General features: G+C 39.8%; 2 long non-coding RNA genes across 3 annotated transcripts in view; one reads left to right on the top strand and one right to left on the bottom strand.

Moving 5' to 3' along the window:
• Positions 1-2474: 2474 nt before the first annotated feature.
• On the bottom strand, positions 2475-10166 carry LOC143649592 (uncharacterized). Its single transcript, XR_013159128.1, has 3 exons — positions 10060-10166; positions 4092-4361; positions 2475-2666 (listed from the first exon to the last, which is right to left on the bottom strand). It is a non-coding gene; the product is annotated as an uncharacterized LOC143649592 (long non-coding RNA).
• Positions 10167-10278: 112 nt separating this feature from the next.
• LOC143650311 (uncharacterized) overlaps positions 10279-11564 on the top strand; it is a 54111-nt gene continuing 52825 nt past the window's right edge. For both annotated transcript variants that reach the window (XR_013159518.1, XR_013159517.1), the window contains exon 1: positions 10279-10390. This is a non-coding gene — a long non-coding RNA (uncharacterized LOC143650311). The remainder of the gene's footprint in view (positions 10391-11564) is intronic.

Below are 11564 nucleotides of genomic sequence, written 5' to 3'. Positions count from 1 at the left end.
ACATGGGTGAACCTTGAGGACATTATGTTGAGTTGAATAAGTCAGACACAAAAAGACAGATATTTTATGATTCCACTAGATGAGTTAATTACAGTATTTAAACTCATAGACATAAAATGTGGAAAAGGCTACCACAAGATAGAATGAGGTTAGAGAATGGGCAGTGTTTGCTTAATACGTGCAGAATGTTTAACTAGGTTTAATTTAAATGTTTGAAAATGAATAGAGGTGATGGTAGCCCGGTATTGTGAGTATGACTAACAGTGTTGAATTGTGTGTGAATGTGGTTGAAAGTGGTAGTTTAGAGTCATGTATGTCATCCTAAGGAAAGCTAGAAATTAACACATGGGACTGTAGGACACAGTGAGTCTTGTTGGTGGACAATGTCTGTGATTAATTGACAAATATACAAAAAGATCTTTCATGAACTAGAACAAAGTAATGATACTATTACAAGGAGTTTATAGTGGTATATGGAAAAAATGTGCCTATTGCAAAGTATGGACTGTAGTTAACAGTAATATCTTAATATTCTTTCATCTGCAGTAACAAATGTACCACAGCTTTAATAGGGATCAGTAACATGGGAGATAAGAGGTATGGGATGTTTTGCGTTTTCTCTTTTCTTATTTTTAATTTTTTTTATCGGAACAATGAAAAGGTTGTAAAATTGACTGTGGTGATGAATGCACAATTATGTGATACCGTGAATCACTGACCATATACTTTGACTGGATTTTATGGTGTGTGAATATATCTCAATAAAAAAAAAATCAGTTGACCATAAAAAGGGTAGAATAGGGATTTGCCCCTTGGATTTCTAGCTCAGTACAGTCCACGCATGAGAATTCCAGCGCACACACACGCCAAGAGCCCTTCTCTATTAATTCAGTATTTATTGCTGTTTTAGTTTCTTGGAGGCATGCACCAGTTATCCAAGCCTGTGAAACAACCCCACCATTCCCCTAAACATAGTGGTATAAAACAAACACTATCTTCTTTATTCTCATAGATTCAGTGGTCAGGAAGTGGACAGGTACAGTGGGATGACTCATTTTCTCCTCTATGACAACTAGGGTTCACTGGTAAGACTCAAACGATTGCAGTCGTTTTGAATGACTGGGAGCTGAGATATTTGGTGGCAGGTATCGATGTATCGATTGTGGGTTCTGAGCACAGACCACTTTCTGAAATGCAGGATCCCTGGCCTTAAGAAGGGTTTTCCCCCACCCACTTGGCACTTTATCTGACTACCTTCCAGCAGGATGTTTTGTTATTCTTCAAACCCAGCAGCTTAGCATTTGGGGTTTCAGGTATTATTTTTCTCTTTGAGCACCCCCCATTTTGCATGGGGGACCATATGGCTTCCAATACTTTAGAAGAAACATATTTGAAGTGTTGGAAAGCTAAGTGAGTGCATGTGAGAGAAATGAAACTAACTGCAGAACCCAAACCACAAAGATTAAAAAAAATTGAGATGTAATTTACATACAGTATGAGGCACAGCTCAATGCATTCACCTGGTAGCCCAGATTCTTATCAAGATGTAGACATTTCCATTACTCCAGCAAGTTCCTTTGTTCTCCTTATATACCACCCCCAAATCTAACCAATGTTCTTACTTTTATATGACAACCTGTTCCTGAATGTCTTATAAATGAAACCATGCCAATGTTTTTGAGGTGCATCTATGTTGGGTGTAGCAATAACTCATTAATTATTTTTTTTGGTAAAAAAAGATGAAAAAGTGTAACTTCGTTCTTCACATTTTTGATCTGTGTTTTATAAATAATCCATGACTTTGGGGTGTTTCTAACATTACAACACGGAGAACTGAAATACAGTGGCTTAGCAGTAGCTCTTATTATCTGAACGTCAAGCAGGAAATTTTAGTGCCATTTTCCTGTGAAATGTGCCATTTAGATTTTGTTGTATTTACAATTACTTTGAACATTTCTGACACACAACATGAGAGATTTTGATGCAACATTCCTTTTGATAACTTAGATAACTTATTATTCTCAATGTGAGCTCTGCATAAAATCTTGTTACCAAATAACATTGCACAGTGGTGGTTTTCATAGCTTGTTCGTAAAATAAGTAAATAACACCCAATGGCTTCAAATGAAACCAAATAAGGATGCACTGATAATTCATTTGCATGATATCTGATCATTTTGATGGGATTTAAGCACCCTTAGCAGAGAGAAATTGTCTGAAAAATAATTTACCAGGTTGATAGATTTTATGCACATGCTTTAAATAACATGTGTTTGATGAGAGGTCCTATACCTGTGTTTAAAGGGGATGCACTGAGGAGTGATGGAAGGATTTCTATTCAAAGCTGTTAAGAATTTATCTCATCAGGAAACAAATCCATGCCTCCATGGCAGAAGATAACAGAGGGTTCTAAATTGCTTAAATACTGGGCATACTTGACCCCTCTCTCTCTTGACTTCAGGCTGAATGTTTTGGACAATGCGGAGGATGCATTCCTTTTTTATTGCCAAATCATATTTCGTTGTACAGATAGAGCATGTTCTGTTTATCCATTACCCAGTTGACGGACATTTGGGTACTTTTCAGCTTTCCCCTATAATGAATAAAGCTGCTATGAACACTCCTTTCCACGCTTTTCTGTGATTTGATTTCTCTGGCAGAAATACCTAGAAGTAGAATTACTGGTTATAGGGTTGGTATAAGTCAAATTTTTTATAAGGCTCAAACCATGAACATATATATATATATTTATACTTTTTTCATTTCAAACTAAATTTATTTTAACATTTGTTCCCTCTATTATTTATTTTTATTCCGTATGCTCTACTCGTCTGTTGAGAAGGTAGATAAAAGGAGCATCAGACACAAGGTTTTCACAATCACACAGTCACACTGTGAAAGCTGTATCATTATACAGTCATCTTCAAGAAGCATGGCTACTGGAACACAGCTCTACACTTTCAGGCAGTTCCCTCCAGCCTCTCCATTACATCTTTTTTTTTTTTTAACTTCTTTTATTAATTAAAAAAATTAACAAACAAAACATTAAGATATCATTCCATTCTACATATACAATCAGTAATTGTTAATATCATCACATAGTTGCATATTCATCATTTCTTAGAACATTTGCATCGATTTAGAAAAAGAAATAAAAAGACAACAAAAAAGAAATAAAACAATAACAGAGAAAAAAAAAGATTATACATACCATACCCCTTACCTCTTGCTTTCATTTACCACTAGCATCTCAAAGTAAATTTATTTTAACATTTGTTCCCCCTATTATTTATTTTTATTCCATATGTTCTACTCTTCTGTTGATATAGTAGCTGAAAGGAGCATCGGACGCAAGGTTTTCACATTTATAGAGTCTCATTGTGAAAGCTATATCATTGTTCAATCATCATCAAGAAACATGGCTCCTGGAACACAGCTCTACATTTTCAGGCAGTTCCCTCCAGCCTCTCCACTATATCTTGAACAACAAGGTGATATCTACTTAATGCGTAAGAATAACCTCCAGGATAACCTCTCGACCCTGTTTGGAATCTCTCAGCCATGGACACTTTGTCTCATTTCCCTCTTCCCCCTTTTCATCGAGAAGGTTTTCTCAATTCCTTGATGCTGAGTCTCAGCTCATTCTAGGATTTCTGTCCCACGTTGCTAGGAAGGTCCACACCCCTGGGAGTCATGTCCCACGTAGACAGGGGGAGGGTGGTGAGTTTGCTTGTTGTGTTGGCTGGAGAGAGAGCCACATCTGAGCAACAAAAGAGGCTCTCTTGAGGGTGACTCTTAGGCCTAATTTTAAGTAGGCTTGACCTATCCTGTGTGGGGTTAAGTTTCATATGAACAACCCCCAAGACTGGGGACTCAGCCTATAGCTTTGGTTGTCCACACTGCTTGTGAGAATATCAAGAATTCAACTTGGGGAGGTTGAATTTTTCTCGTTCTCACCATTCCCCGAAGGGGACTTTGCAAATACTTTTTTATTCACTGTTCAAATCACTCACACCATGAATATATATTTTAAAACAGCATCTTAAAAAACAAAATGGACACAGAAACCAACTGCACATATACATACATACACAGTATCAGTAACAAATGTGGCACTTGAATGTTACTTTTTTTTCTGTGCAACCACGTGGCGCTCCGATGCATCCTTCTGGTTTTGCACCCACACTTCTTAATTTCCTCAATGTGAACTTCATGGCTTTAAGAACCGTGGACTTAACACTTTTATTGAAATACCTTCATGCACTGTATAGTCCATCCAAAGTATGCACTCACTGGCACAAATACCATCATATAGTTGTGTATTCATCATCATGATCATTTTTAGTACATTTTAGAACACTCTAGAAAAAGAAATAAAAAGACAAAAGAAAAACCCCATACATAACTGTACCCCTTACACCCCTCTCTCATTGACTGCTAGTATTTCAATCTACCCAACAGTTTTTACCCCTTATCCCCCCATTATATATCTATTTTTTGTCCTTATTTTTTAAATCATCTGTCCATACCCTGAATAAAGGAGCATCAGACAGAAGGTTTTCATGATCACAAGGCCATATTGTAAGTGCTAAATACTATCATCTTCGAGAATCAAAGCTACTGGAGTACAGTTCAGCAGTTTCAGGTACTTCCCTCCAGTCACTCCAATAAATAATAAACTAAAAATGGGGTACTATATAATGCATAAGAATAACCTCCAGGATAATATCTTGGCTCTGAAATTTTTCAGTCACTGAAGTTTTATTTTGCCTCATTTCTTTGTTTCCCATTTTGGTCAAGAAGGCTTTCTCAATCCCTTGATGCTTGGCTCATCCGTGGGAGTCATGTCTCATGTTGCCAGGGAGATTTACACACCTGGGAGTCACGTCCCATGCAGAGGCAAGGGCAGTGAGTTTGTCTTCCAAGTTGTCTTAGAGATAGAGCAACTAAGGAGTTGCACATCTGAGCAACTAAAGAGGTTCTTTTGGGGTGACTCTTAGGCATAATTATAAGTAGCTTCTCCTTTGCAGGAATAAGTTTCATATGGGTAAGCCCCAAGATCGAGGGCTCAGCCTATTGCATTGGTTGTCCCCACTGTTTGCAAGAATATCAGGAGTTCCCCAGATGGGGAAGTTGAATATTTCCTCCTTTCTCCCCAGTTTCCCAAAAGGACCTTGCAAATACTTAAAAAATATTTTTGTTGACAAATCTTCACACACATACAGTCCATACATGGTGTACAAACAGTGGCTGACAATATCATCACATAGTTGTGTACTCATTACCATGATTACTTTTAGAACATTTGTATCACACCAGAAAAAGAAAGAAAGAGAAAAAAAACCCTCATACTTACCATACCCCTTATCCCTCCCTCTCATTGACCACTAGCATTTCAATCTACCCAATTTATTTTACCCCTTATCACCCCTGTTATTTATTTATTTTTTATCCTTATTTTTTTTACTCATCTGTCCATACCCTGAATAAAAGCAACATTAGACACAATGTTTTCACAATCACACAGTCACACTGTAAAAGCTATATATTTGTACAATCATCTTCAAGGGTCAAGGCTACTGGAACACACCTCAACAGTTTCAGATACTTTCCTCTAGCTACTCCAATAAACTAAAAAGGAGTATCTATATAATGCATAAGAATAACCTCCAGGATAACCTTTTCACACTGTTTGAAATCTCTCAGCCACTGAAACTTTATTTTGTTTCATTTCTCTCTATCCCCTTTTGGTTAAGAAGGATTTCTCAATCCCATGATGCCAGGTCCCAGCAAATCCCAGGAATTCTTTCCCTCGTTTCTAGGGAGATTTACACCCCTGGGAGTCATGTCCCACCTTGGGGGGGAGGGCAGTAAGTTCACCTGCCTACTTGGCTTAGAGAGAGAGAGGCCACATCTGAGCAACAAAAGAGGTTCTCTGGGGGGTGACTCTCAGGCCCAATTTTAAGTAGGCTTAGCCTATCCTTTGGAAGAATAAGTTTCATAGGGGTGATTCCCAAGGTTGAGGGCTCAGTCTATTGAATTGGTTGTCCCCACTGTTTACAAGAATATCAGAAATTCTCCTAATGGGAAAGTGGAATATTTCCTCCTTTCTCCCCAGCCCTTTCCCACCAAAGGGACTTTGCAAATACTTCTTTACTCACTGCTCAAATTACTCTGGGATATATTAGGGCACCGCACTAACCTAGACAAACCAACAAGATCTCATGCTCTATTCAAGAGTCCATGTGATTATGGTGTTCAAGTAAACTGACCATACAGGTTAAATTAGGTAACGTGCTACCCAAAATATAAAGTTTGCACCAAATAAACATACCTTCCTTTGGTCTCATACAGAAGTTGAAGTTTTAAAATAGTCAATATCATCCTTTATCCTGTATTCTAATTTACCTCAGTCCTCTCCAGATCGGCTTCATTCATATCCCCAGTTGAAGTCTGATCACTTTTTCAGCTTTTTAAACAGTTCTTGTATGGAGTACTGCTGATTTTCATTGCTTCAGAATTCTAACTCTGAGTCTCAAGTGTCACACAAATGTCTGAAGTTCCAGGGAATGACCAGGTTATTCAGGAATAGTTCAGCCCACCTCAGAATTTATAAGTAACAGCTACAACTCCTGAATATATGTGACTTCTGCAAGAACTTACAATCTAGAAACCTTTACAATAGGCCCCAACCTAATAACCCATGTGCTTGACTTCATTTCTCAGAGTTTGTATATTATAGTTAATCCATATGAGTGAGGAGTGCCATGGATTCTTTTTTTTTGCATGGGCAGGCACTGGGAATCGAACCCGGGTCTATGGCATGGCAGGCGGGAATCTTACCACTGAGCCACTGTCACACTGCCCGTGCCGTGGATTTTTGAATAAAACTTTATCTCTTTTTTCATTTTGGTCATTTCTCTGTGACTCTCTCTCTTAACATTCTTTATCCATTCATTTCTTTCTCTTCTTCCCCCTTGGCTCGTTTTCTGAGGGAAATTAAATAGGAGTCAAAGCTATTCCAGGATTAATAGAAACAATCACATGGAAGTTTCTTTGCCTGGCTGCCTATCAAAATGATCTGCATTTAAATAATACAGAATTCTGAGCCCACTGAAGAACAATTGAGTTGCAGTTGCCAGGTGTAGAGCTGAGGAATCTTTATTTTAATCCCCTGCCAGGTGTGTAGATCGAATTCTAAGATGAATCGCAATGCTCCTTGCATTTGTCTAATTCCTTCTTCTGTAAACATCATGGGATATCACATCCATGATTTTGTTACATTAATGGTTGTGGTGGTTTGAAGCTGTATCCACCCCAGGAAAACATTTTCTTAAATCTTATCCATTCCTGTGGTGTGAACCCATTGTAAGTAGGACAGTCTGATGAAGCTACTTGAGTTAAGATGTGAACCACATCATTTATGACGGGTCTTAATCCTCTACTGGAATACTTTTTAAATGGAATGACTACATAGCAAGAGATAAAAGTCAGGGCAGCGAGAAGCTGAAATCATTGAAACCTAAAGGAAAGGAGAGAGACCAGCAGAAACTTCCGTGTGCCTTGCCATGTGGCAAAGGAGCCAAGGATTGCTTACTGACAGCCTTTGGGAAGAAAATATCACCTTGATGATGCCTCCATTTGGATATTTTCTCAGCCTCTAAACAGTAAGCTGGTAAATTCACATTTTTCAAGCTGAACGATTTCATGGCATTTACTTTAAGCAGCCTAGGAAACTAAAACAGATTTTGGTATCAGGAGAGTGAGGTGCTGCTATAGCAAATACCAAAAAAGGAGAAAAAGGCTTTGGAATTGGGTAATGGGTAGAGGCTGGAAGTAATCTGAGGAGCTTGATAGAAAAGACCTAGATAGCTATGAAGGGACTATTGATAGAAACATAGATGCTAAAGGTATTTCTGGTGAGGCGTGAGACAGAAATGATGTATGTGTTATTGGAAACTGGAGGAAAGGTGATCCTTGTTTTAAAGTGGCAGAGAACTTGGTGAAATTGAGCTCTGATGTAGGATGGAAGGCAGAATTTGAAAGTGATGAGCTTGGATGTTTAGATGAGAAGATTTCCAAGCTGTCTAGAAAATGCAGCCTGTTTTTCTCCTTGCAGCTTATAGGAAAATACTAAAAAAATGGTATAAGCTGAAAACTAAAATCCTGGGCACAAAGAAAGCAGAAATTGATGGTTTGGAAAATTCTGAGCTTCCAAAAAGTGAATCCCCAGAGAATTGGCTCCATATGAGGGTTTAATTGACCAGTCAGTGATTTCAGCACAAGTCAGGATTGGAGGTGCAGTTATCCAGGAAGGTTCAGTGAGAAGTTCTGTTGTCTGATGGTTTGGACCTCAGTGTAATACATGCAAAACCAACAAGTGTTTTGCAAGATTTGTATGGAGAAAACCACTGTCTGCCTGGAATAAAAGGGATAGAAAAGGGACAGATTGAAAAAAAAAAATCACTTCAAAGGCAGAAAAACGGAAGCTGAAATCTGAACCAAAGGTATCTTCTTTGACCAACAGAGCAGACTCACCCACGTGTGTGTGGAAAGAATCAGTTTACCCCAGCACCTGGAGAAGATAACCCTTCCACCCTGTTGTTTGGGAAGAGTGCTGCCACCCCAGTATTATCAGAGGATGTATCCTGTGTCCTGGGGATTGTCGAGAGTCTGACCATCACCCCAATGCTTGGAAAGAGTGGAAACTTCACCCCTGTGTTTGGGAAGAGCATGGTTGCTGCACAAACACTTGGAGAGGTTGAGGTTGAAGTTTCATCAGTCCCAGAGGAAAATATCTTTCAATAGATGATTCTGAGACCTTCAAATCTAATGGAGCATTCCCTGCCAGATTTTGGCATTGTTTGGGACTTGTCACTCCTGTTTTCCTTCCAATTTCTTCCTATGAGAATGGAAATGTTTATGTTATGCCTGTCCCTCCTTTGTATATTGTAAACAGGTAACTTGTTCTCTAGATTTCGCAGGTCCACAGACATAGGGGTAGAGTGCCCCCAAAACAGACCATCCTTACAACCAATTTTGATGAGAGCTTGTACTTAATATTGTTGCTTAATTGGCTTAAGGCTTTTTGTATATTCTGATGGAATGAAAGTATTTTTCACATAGAAAGAACAAGTCTTTTTGAGGTCCAGAGGGTGTATTGTGGATGTTTGAAGTTGTATTTAAATCTAATCCATTCCTGTAGGTGTAAACCCATTTTAAATAGGATCTTTTGATGGGGATACTTCAGCAAAGTGTGGCCCACCTTATTAAGGAAGGGTTTTGATCCTCTTACTAGAGCCCTTATAAATGGAATGGCACGCGCGCGCGCGCGCACGCACGAGAGAGAGAGAGAGAGAGAGAGAGAGAGAGAGAGAGAGAGAGAGAGAGAGAGAGAGAGAGGGTGAGGGAGAGGGAGAGGGAGAGGGAGAGGGAGAGAGAGCACAGAAGCTGAAATAAGTGCAACCTGAAGAGAATATAGAGACCAGCAGATGCTGCCATGTGCCTTACCATTTGGCAGAAGAGTCAAGGATTGCCAGCAGGCAGTCTTTGGGTAGAAAGCAATGCCTTGATGATGACTTGATTTGGACATTTTCTCAGCCTCGAAACTGTAGGCTAATCAATTTCCATTGTTCAAGCCAAACCATTTCATGGTATTTGCTTTAAGAAGCCTAGGAAACTAAAACAGTGGTAAAAGGGTTTTTGCAGATTTTGCTCAAGTTGACCCAAAAGGTAGATTATTCATATGGGTCTGAGCTAATCCCATAGCCCTTTAAATTTGGACCTAGAGGTCAGAGATGAAGGAATTCAGAGGGATTCAAAACATGGGGAGAAAAAAAAAAACCATGAGAAGGATTGGATGCATCTTTCCTGGCTTTGAAGATGGAGGGAGCACGTGGCAAAGATTTGAGAGTAACCTGTAGGAGCTAACAGTGTTCTCTGGCTGACAGCCAGTAAGAAAATGGGGACCTTAGTCCTACAAGCACCAGGAACTGAATCCTTCCAACAGTAAGGAGCTCTGACAAGATTATTCTGCCGAGAACCCAGGTGAGAACATACCTTGAAAGTGAGACTTTGGGTATAGAACCTCTCTGAGCGGTGCTTGGACCAGTGACCTACGGCCAACATGAGATAATAAGTGGGTGTTGTTTAAGCCACTAAGTTTGTGGTGAGTTTTAAAACAGCAGTAGAAAACTAATACACTGGGTTATTTTGACGTGGCCAACTTGTTGATTGTGATCTCGAGTCCCACGTGCTAAGATCCTTCAGAACCTTGGACAGTGGACTGCGCGCCAGGGAAGCGCTGATTGGCTGGACTAGTCACTTTCCAAAATGGAGTGGTCCCCATAGGGCAGCCCTTGACCCGAGCCCTGGTCTCTGGTCCAATCAGGTATGGTCAGAGCCTACAGACTCTGCTTTTTTTTTTTCTCAGGGTTCCCACAACCTCCTGCCAGAGCTCCTTCTGATCCATTTCTCCAGGAGGATATTCCACGCCATCACCTCCTCATCCACACTTTTGGCTTCTGCTTTCTGCTTCCGTGTAACTGCAGTCGGAACTCCCTTCCTTGAGCCTCTTTCCCTGTTATTTAGCCAACTCCTATTCATTCTTTAGGTTTTGCCTTCTTAAGGGACACCTTCCTTAGCCACCCGCCCCCCACCCAATTGAGCAAGCTATCCCTATTACATAATCTTACATTTCCCGTTACTGACTCCTTTGTAAATCTTATCACAACTGTCTTTTAAATTATTTATTGGGTGGGCCATGGTGGCTCAGCAGGCAGGAATGCTTGCCGGTGATGCCAGAGGACCCGGGTTCAAGTCCCGGTGCCTGCCCATGTTAAAAACAAATTATTTATTTATTAATAATAATTTGTTTGGTGCCTGCCCAGAAACTGGCTAGCAGTTCACCAAAACTGTTTCCTCCTTTCTCTGGCACACACAGCTAGATGATATTCTCCAGCCCCTTTGGTGTAGGTATTGCCACGCGGTTGAATTATAGTTGGTGGACTGTGAATGGAAGCCATGGACTCCACTTCCAGGTCTTGCTCATAAAAACCATCTGCAAATGAGCCTTCATCACCTTCTCTTCCCTAAGTTGATATGGACAAGTATAGTGTTGAATCAATACCTGGAAGAAGGCTTGGTCCCTGAAACACTCCTTGGAGGAGAACTTCTGGTTAACCAGGAACACCTGTTTTAATCTTAATGTAAGCAAAAAAAAAAACAAAAAAAAAAACAAAAAAAAAAACTTCTATTGTGTTAAGTTGTGAGATTTTAGGGCTTGTTCTAGTTTTCTAGCTGCTGGAATGCAACACACCAGAGACGGATTGACTTTTTTTTTTTTTTAAAGGAAAGACAGAGAGAAGGAAGGAAGGAAGGAAGAAAGGGAAACATCTTTAAACATTTTCTTGTTTTATTGTATTTTGTTTTTTTTGTTTTTGTTACATGGGCTGGGGCCGGGAATCGAACCGAGGTCCTCCGGCATAGCAGGCAAGCACTTTGCCCGCTGAGCCACCGCGGCCCGCCCCGGATTGGCTTTTAATAAAAGGGGATTTATTTCATTA

The sequence above is a fragment of the Tamandua tetradactyla genome, chromosome 11, assembly GCF_023851605.1.
Source record: "Tamandua tetradactyla isolate mTamTet1 chromosome 11, mTamTet1.pri, whole genome shotgun sequence".
NCBI classification, from domain to species: Eukaryota; Metazoa; Chordata; class Mammalia; order Pilosa; family Myrmecophagidae; genus Tamandua; species Tamandua tetradactyla.
This window is presented reverse-complemented; position numbering and strand designations above follow the sequence as displayed.